This window comes from Pinus tabuliformis, chromosome 1_2, assembly GCF_031772625.1.
Source record: "Pinus tabuliformis cultivar Carrire ecotype Pingquan chromosome 1_2, CPIR1, whole genome shotgun sequence".
NCBI classification, from domain to species: Eukaryota; Viridiplantae; Streptophyta; class Pinopsida; order Pinales; family Pinaceae; genus Pinus; species Pinus tabuliformis.
Window position 1 is genome coordinate 890,679,126 of NC_142298.1, and position 8,154 is coordinate 890,687,279.

Below are 8,154 nucleotides of genomic sequence, written 5' to 3' on the forward strand. Positions count from 1 at the left end.
CAAATGCACTCTACCATAATCACCAAGATTATATGAAACAAAACTATCTTTGCATGGGGTTACATGGTGAGATGCCCCAGAGTCAAGGATCCAATCAAAGCTACTGTTAGATGTATATACACATGCATCCTCTACTGAAACAGTAAACAACACATCACCATCTGTGGCTACAGCAGTAGTTTCACCTTCATTTGCGTTGGATGACTTGTGATTTGTACTGGACAGTCTCTGATCCTTTTCTCATTTCTTCCAAAATCAATATTCTTTCTTCATGTGCCTGGGTTTGTCACAATGAAAGCAGATGATCCTGCCTCTCCTTGATTTTGATCGGACTCTCGATCTTGATTGCTCTTGCTGGCCTCTATCCATTCTCCTACCACAATTAGCTAGAGCTAGAGCCTCTCCTCCCTGGTCTTCCGTAATTGACTTGTGTCGTAGCTCCGTATTCATTAAACTGCTGTTGAAATCATCAAACTTCAGGGTCCCTGTAGTTGCTGAAGTGCTCATAGCTACAATTAAATTTTCCCAAATGTCTAGCATAGAACACATCAACAAAATAGCTCTAATTTCATCATCTAAAATGATTTTAACAAAGGCAAATTGATTAGTAATAATATTAAATGCATTCAAGTGCTGAGCAACTGAAACAACCTCCTTCATTTTGAGATTATAAAGTTTCTTCATCAAAAACACTTTGTTTAATGTCGTGTTCTTCTCATATAGATCATGGAGCTTCTTCCATAATCCTTCTGCCGTCTTTTCTCCAGACACATTGAAATAAATATTCTTTGCTAAATATTGGTGGATTGTTGCAATCACCTTTCTATCTAGCTTATTCCACTCCTTATTTGTCATCAATGAGGGCATCTTTGTTGTGCCCTCAATCAGAAAATACTGATCACTTAAAATCAGTGTATCCTCTATCTGTGATTTCCATAGGGCAAAATTAGCCCCGCTCAACTTCTCCATTTCTATAACTGTTGTCTCCATTTTCAATCAAATTCACGCCCCAAAACACAAAAACACCACTTAAAAAATAAAACTTTAATTATTACTCTTTTTAAAATTTAGTAATAATGACCTTCCTCCTTTTAAAATACCCTTTTCAAAATTCCTGCTCCTTTTAAAATATACTTTTCAAAATTCCAACATATAATTATATATGTTTCATAATAAATATAAAAAACATATATAATGTTTTAACCTTTTCACATTACACACATACATATTTTGGTTTGAGAAAAAACTTTGACGTATACACCCAAGCTTGATGTAAAAGAAAAACTTACAAACACCATGTTTCAACTCCAAACTCCACGAATCTCCAAGTTTCAAACTCCAACAACACGTTTCAACATAGATCCACAACCTTGTTTTTCTTAGAGCAACTGTCTTTTAGTTCCAGCGTTCCTCAGCTATATCCTAGACAAATCCTTTAACAACTCCGGAGGTAACAGCCAACGTTACGCTGCCAGAGTAAGGCGATGGCATTAAGTGGCTTGCACAATGGATATTTAACCCTAGCTCTGATACCAGTTGTTAGACCAGAGCATACATAACACACAATAGATTTATACTCAGAAACTTAGACGGAAATAGCAGAAAATAATTCACGGAAACAAACAAATGGAGAAACAACAAGATTACTCAATGAGAAACAGTTGAATAGATAAAACAATCACTGGAGAATAGAAATCACTTTGCATTACATAATAGGCCTAGAGAAATTACAAATTTATAGAGGCAGAAGAAGGATCTAGAATCTTGTATAAGACTCAAATGGAGATCTAGAAGGGTATCTTGTATAAGACTCAAATGGAGATCTAGAAGGATATAGAAACCATGGCGGTGTAGGAGGATCTAGAATCCTTCATGTAATTCTAGAAACTACTAGGGGTGTAGAAGGATCTAGAATCCTGCATGTGATTCTAGAAACTACTAGCAGTATAGAAAGATCTAGAATCCTACATAAATTCGACTTCACACTTAACATTCTGGTTATATACATTGTAGCAAATTAATGGTTGTTAGGTATTAGAAAAACGAGCAGTCCATGCAATACTAAGGAAGTCTCGGGTTAAGTTTGGAAGGATTGTCCCTATATTCTTAGTGAACGCTATCACTCACAATATATTCAATGAGTTAACCATGTTTCGAATTTGGATTAACTCCAATATTAATTAGTAAACACTTTTAATTAAAAATATCCACGGTTAACGTTAAAAAAACTGTGTCCATCATATTAACGAACATTCATTGTTTTACTGCAGATTTGATTTGAGCTAGGTCAAACAATCTTTGCTACTTTAATGAGATCTTAGAAAATTTTTATTAATTAAATTTAAGAATATTTCTAAAATCTCCCATCTAATTAAGTTAATAAAAATAAAATTAATATGCAACTGATAAAAACAAGTAAAATCTTAGTTGAGAAAACATGAAACTAATAAAACACATCTTTGGATTGTTTTTGTGGAATCCGTAGCACGAATTTTACAATTTCGTTTGCTGGATCCAACTATTCTGATGCAGTTAGCGTCTTATCCTAAATTCCATTAGGATCGCACACAAGTAGTTACTACAATACAATAAGTGTTAAACAACGACGTTCCCTTGGAGATTATTAAGCTACTCCGAATTGGACCCATTCGGCGACGCTGGGAATGCCCCCATTGACCGCAAACATCATGTAGTATCCAGGCGGTGCAGCCACTCCGCTGGGTGGGGCTGTCACTGACAATGAGTAAACGTTGGCGGAGTTGGGGAGGAGGGTTGGCGTGGAAGTTGCAAGAGTTAGCAACCTTTGGTTCATAGAATAACTGTGGCTAGTGAAAGACGGGGCGTAGATGTTCACTTGGACAACGCTGGTAGAGTTCAGAGTGGCAGCCACCGAGAATTCAACATTGAAGGCGGCGCCATAGCCGATGGAAGAGGAGGAGACGGAAGTTATGGTTGGCCGGAGAATAGTGTAAGCTGGGTCCAGGTAGTAAGGGCTGAAGCTTTCCAGCCGAAGCTCTGTCGGGTAGGGCGTTCCGGTGAAGACGTAACCGAAGTGGGGATTGGAGCCGCCCACCAGAATTCTTGCGTCGGCCAATATAGTTGCTGAGGAGTGGTACATTCTGGCAATGTTGCTGGGTGCAAGGTTGATGAAACGGGAGCCGAGAGCAGCGTTGGGTTGGTAGAGTAGCGGGGTGAAGACGGGAGTGGTGGCCATGTCCCACCCGGCAACACCTTTCTGGGCGCCATTGATGATGATCACTTCTCCGTTTGGGAGAAGGAGCATGTCGCCCATGGTCCTAGGCCCTGTCATGGTCTCCATAGTCCACACCGGATTGGGGTCGGTTATCACCATTCTGCCACAGTCGTTAAGGGCGTCGATGAAGTTACCCGCTTGTGCTGAAGCGAAACCGTTGTCGGGGCATCCTCCGCAGATGAGGACTTCGACCTTCTGAAACCCATCGGAGGCGGAGAGGGGAAGCATGACAGAAGACCCTGTGGAAGGGTAGTTTCTAGGGCCGGCCCCAGGCATCGTAGGATAAGTCTTCACCACAACATTGTTCGTATAGTCCAGAAGAATGGAGTCCCTGTTAGCGAAGATGAACAGGTTCCCGTCCGAGGACAAGTGAAGAAATGGGTACAGATTGTTCTCCAACTGGGCACTGGTTCGTGTCTGAGACAGGAAAGGCAGGCTGAAGTTTCCCTCACCGGGGTTTTTCGGAACGAATTCGTAGGTGAAATCGCCGGTCCCCCCCAAGACGATGATGCGGTCGTCGGGAAGGATCTGGTTGGATGCGTACCATCGGCTGTCAGCAAGACTGGAAGAGTTCAATTCATTCCAGTCGCAAGCGCCATTCGAGCAGGGGACGAAGTAGCGGATTACCCTTCCCCCATCCCTCCATCCACCCGTCTGCACAAGCGTTCCATTGGCGGCGAAGGCACCGGATGAACACCAGGTATCGGTGAGGATCATGAGAGGCCTGATCGTGTTGGTGACCACGTCGTATTCGATGGAATGAGCCCAACAGTCGTGCGTGAGAGCCTGATCCTGCGGATTGTCGCGGCATCGACCGTGGTCGAGCAGCAGCTGCGAAGCACCAAAGTTGGTCCTGTCGAACATGACGACGGTATTAAGATAAGTTGCAGTCATGTGCATGGCGGACACTCCCCCCTGCTGTATGAGAAGTGTCCAATTTCCCGGCGTCACCGACTGTGCTGCTGCGTCCCATGACAGTGTCCCTAAAATCCACAGCACAATTACCATGACATTCCACAAACAGTACTGGATATTCTGACATAATTCCATTATATTTTGGAAAATTTCTTCCGCTAATCCCAGATCGTGAAAGACTAACGATACAATCTATTAGCAGGCGTGGATACTGCAGGATCCCAGATTAAATAACATTATACAGTGATAAACTCAAAATGTTAGGTCTGCACATATCAATAAGATTGGAATGAACCTTTCCATTGCCTTATCGCGTATCCATTAAACTAGATGACGCGTATTACATTTCCAGATGCGTTTCAACAGAGGTTTCTTGAGTTGGGTCGGGCAAGAGTATAGTAATTTTAATATTAAGTAGGGCATTGAGTTGCGCTATCAATGAAAATTACTTCCATTAGTCCAGAAATGAAACGTACTAATTTCTTTCCTTAATTATCTTCTCCAAACTTGAAATTATAATTTCAGTAGATTGATGACAATTACATTATTATTTTCTAGTTATTCATACTGCCCTTACGATGTAGTTTTAGTTCTTTAATGTGGGTTATTACGCACAATGCACTAATATGCCCTGCATGATATTAAGTTAGGCTTGGATTATTTGAAAAAATTATTCAAAACTTTTTTTGTGGATGGATATAAAAAACAATTACATATTTGATTTTGTAAGAAGTTACACTCGAACAACCAAACACTCTTGCAATGAGCTATTTATAAGCTCAATGTCTTAACTACCTCTAATTATAGATCACTTATTAAATAACAAATATCTATTTACAATAAATACTATTCAAAACAACTAGCTAACAAATCTCCTAAAACAGAGCCTAAGATACTACACATTTGAAGAGTCATATCTTGTTACAACAAAATACTAATTCTAAATATCTCCGTTAAATATTTAAACATTCTAGAATAATAATTATTACTTAATACCTTAAATTAATAATTATTTTATTCCAAATTTATAACCTATGATAATATTTTATTTTTGGATCATCTAACAATTTTATATAAAAATTTTAATGGAATTAAAAGTGTTTGTTTTGTTTTTCAAATTTTTATTTTAAATTTTATAAGTAACACATAACTAGTATATAATATATAATTAGCATAGTCATATAAATTAAATAGTTAATAAATATTGATAAGTTTGAGTAATATATTTTAAAATAAAAAAAAATCATGAAACTAACTAAATTACAACTTTATTTTAGATTATTGTTATTATTAATTATAAAAAGAATATATATGTGTGTGTGTATTCCCGGAGACTTCTCCTTATCTCAAAGGCGCAGAGTTGCGAATGAAACCAAAACTTTCAGAATAGCTAGTAGTCTTATTGCTAAGACTATATATATATCAAAAAACCATGTGACAAGGTTTCTATCTTAGAGATTTACCCTTACTTTCTTTGTTTTTTTGACTTACTTTTTTTCTATTTTTACCCTCACTTTTGTTTTCTGGTTTTTGTTTTCTTTTTCTTTTTTCCAAACTTGACTGAACCTTGATGGGCTAGCTTTAATGTTGGATGGAAGAACTATCTTCCTACTTGTAAATAGACTAGTAACTAGAGATTTACCTCCTTTATTATTGAGATTTTTAATTAGTAAATAGACTTTGCTACAATATCGTAGGTCAACACCATGAATTATCAATACCATATGCCCATAAAATCATAACTTATTTGCATAACCTTTTTTAATTATTCATATAATAAGTAATATTTTTTATTTATTAATTTAACTAAAAAATATTACTTTAAATATTAAAATTATTTTTAATAATTTTAATATATTTTATAGAAGTGAAACCCTACCATTCCACTGATAATTAAATAAAAAATACATAACTAATTTAATATTATTTAAGTTTATCAACTATTTATATTAATCCATTTAAATTTATATGATTATAATAGTTTATAATAACAGCAGCGTTTGTTTCCAGGGAAGCATTATCATCCATGTATATGGCAGTCGGAAAGATGCTGATCACTTCATATGACTGTCGATCTCCACGCCAGGTGGCGATGTAATGTGATGCTCAGTTTCATCGAAGACGGACTTTCTGCGATCAAAATGTCGCACTTTATATGTGCAATCGTTGAAAATTGTGCGTGAGGTCCGAAATCTAATTATAAATCTCATTAAATATAGTGTAAGAATAAAATGGAGTTGTTTTTAGTGTGATTTTTTGGAAGTTTTTCCGGCAGGTAGGTTTTTCTGGTTAAATTTCTCTAAAATCTGGCAACAATTTATTGAAATGACAAGCTTGATGGGTAATCCCTTCACAATCAAAGTGCCCTGGGGTTTTTGAGGGTGCTGAATCCAAATATGCAGTTAAAAAACCAGTTTGAATAACACAAAACAAAATTTCACCACAAACTTTTCCACAAGATTCCGGCATAGGAATCTCCAAAAAATCGCACTGAAGACAACTCCAGGATAAAATAATAATGGCAGCATTCATTAACTGATAACTATTAGTATTTCATCACGTGATTTTATCGTTGCAGTGAACCAGAGGTTTGGACATGAAAGGTTCAGGTTCCGTCAACTCATTGAATTGTTGGGTAATATAAAAATCCTGGCACTATGAATCAAATTAAAATCCTTATTATAGTGTCAAAGATTCCTATCGTTTTAATTCTGAAAAAATCAGAATTCAAAACTGTTCAGTCGTCTTCCAATTAAGTACTTACATTCACGGACGCACGAGAACAAAACAAAACAACTGTCTCAATTGCAAAAGGAAGTAAAATTTTCAAAATAGTAAAAATCATCGTACACCTATTTCTTAAAAAACCTAGTCTGATGTGTATGCATCTCCCATATATTCCTTCTACAAGCCAGAAGATGGGAAAAAAAATAAAATGAAGGTAATCCGCAGGTTGTTTTTCAAAAGTGAGGTCAAAGGTTTAAAAGTTGATTATTGAAGTTATATTAAAATTTCTTTTTCAATAAGTGACAATCTTTTGATTTTATTGGAAAAGAGTTGTGATTGTATTTTTTTAAGATTTTATATATATTAAAAAAAAATTATGAAAGTGTTTTTTTGGTTTTTTAAATTTAAGGTTTTATTGAATTAAAAAAAGAAGCTCTGTAAAGCTTATAAATTTAATTAGTTTAATTAAATTAATACATATAATCTATTTATTTAGTGGTAATGTCTTTCATTTTAATTATCTTTTTTTAATTATTATTGACCCTGGTCTCTAATCAAATTTAGCCGTTCGAAGCTCTCCTCAAGCTATTTAACATGCAAAGCTAGTTCTGATTCTTCAACTTGCCCTAACAATGAATCACACTAGTTGGTTCGAAACGCTTTGACAAATGACAAATCTTGTGATTTACGCCGAAAAATATCTCGTAAATAGGGGTTATTATTTATGAAATTGATATTTTATGGAACATTATCAATAGATCAATTTTTTCCTAAATAATTCAACTCACATGCACTTGAAAATTGCTTAGATGGATGGATCTCAGAAAATCCTTTCCAACAACATAAGGAAAACTAAAAATTTCCTAGGGGATGAAATAGAGTCTTAGTTTGAAAATAACTCAGTGTTTCAGGGCCAAAATTTGGTGTTAATTTGGCATTCTCCAAATTTGGAATTAATTTGGAAATTCTTCAAAGTTGGTTTTAATATGGTATTTGGCTTCAACGTTAAACATGCCATATGTCCATGAGCACATTGGATGATAAGTATCCACACAACCATCCAATGACATGAGGGGACCCAACCCTCAACGTGGTTTAAAGGTAGGGAGGTCCCTCAATTGGATCCATCCCCAAACCACCCTCCTTAGATTGATGATCTAGGTGAAATGGGGGACGCCCCTCTTGAATTTCGAAACTAAAGGAGGTAGGGGGAGGGGAGGTTCCTCAAAACCACTGGGTGGTTTCTTTGGATGCGTGAC

At 36.4% G+C, this 8,154-nt stretch overlaps 1 pseudogene; it reads right to left on the minus strand.

Moving 5' to 3' along the window:
* Positions 1–2,397: 2,397 nt before the first annotated feature.
* Positions 2,398–4,190, minus strand: LOC149208806 (aldehyde oxidase GLOX pseudogene; annotated as a pseudogene).
* Positions 4,191–8,154: the final 3,964 nt, after the last annotated feature.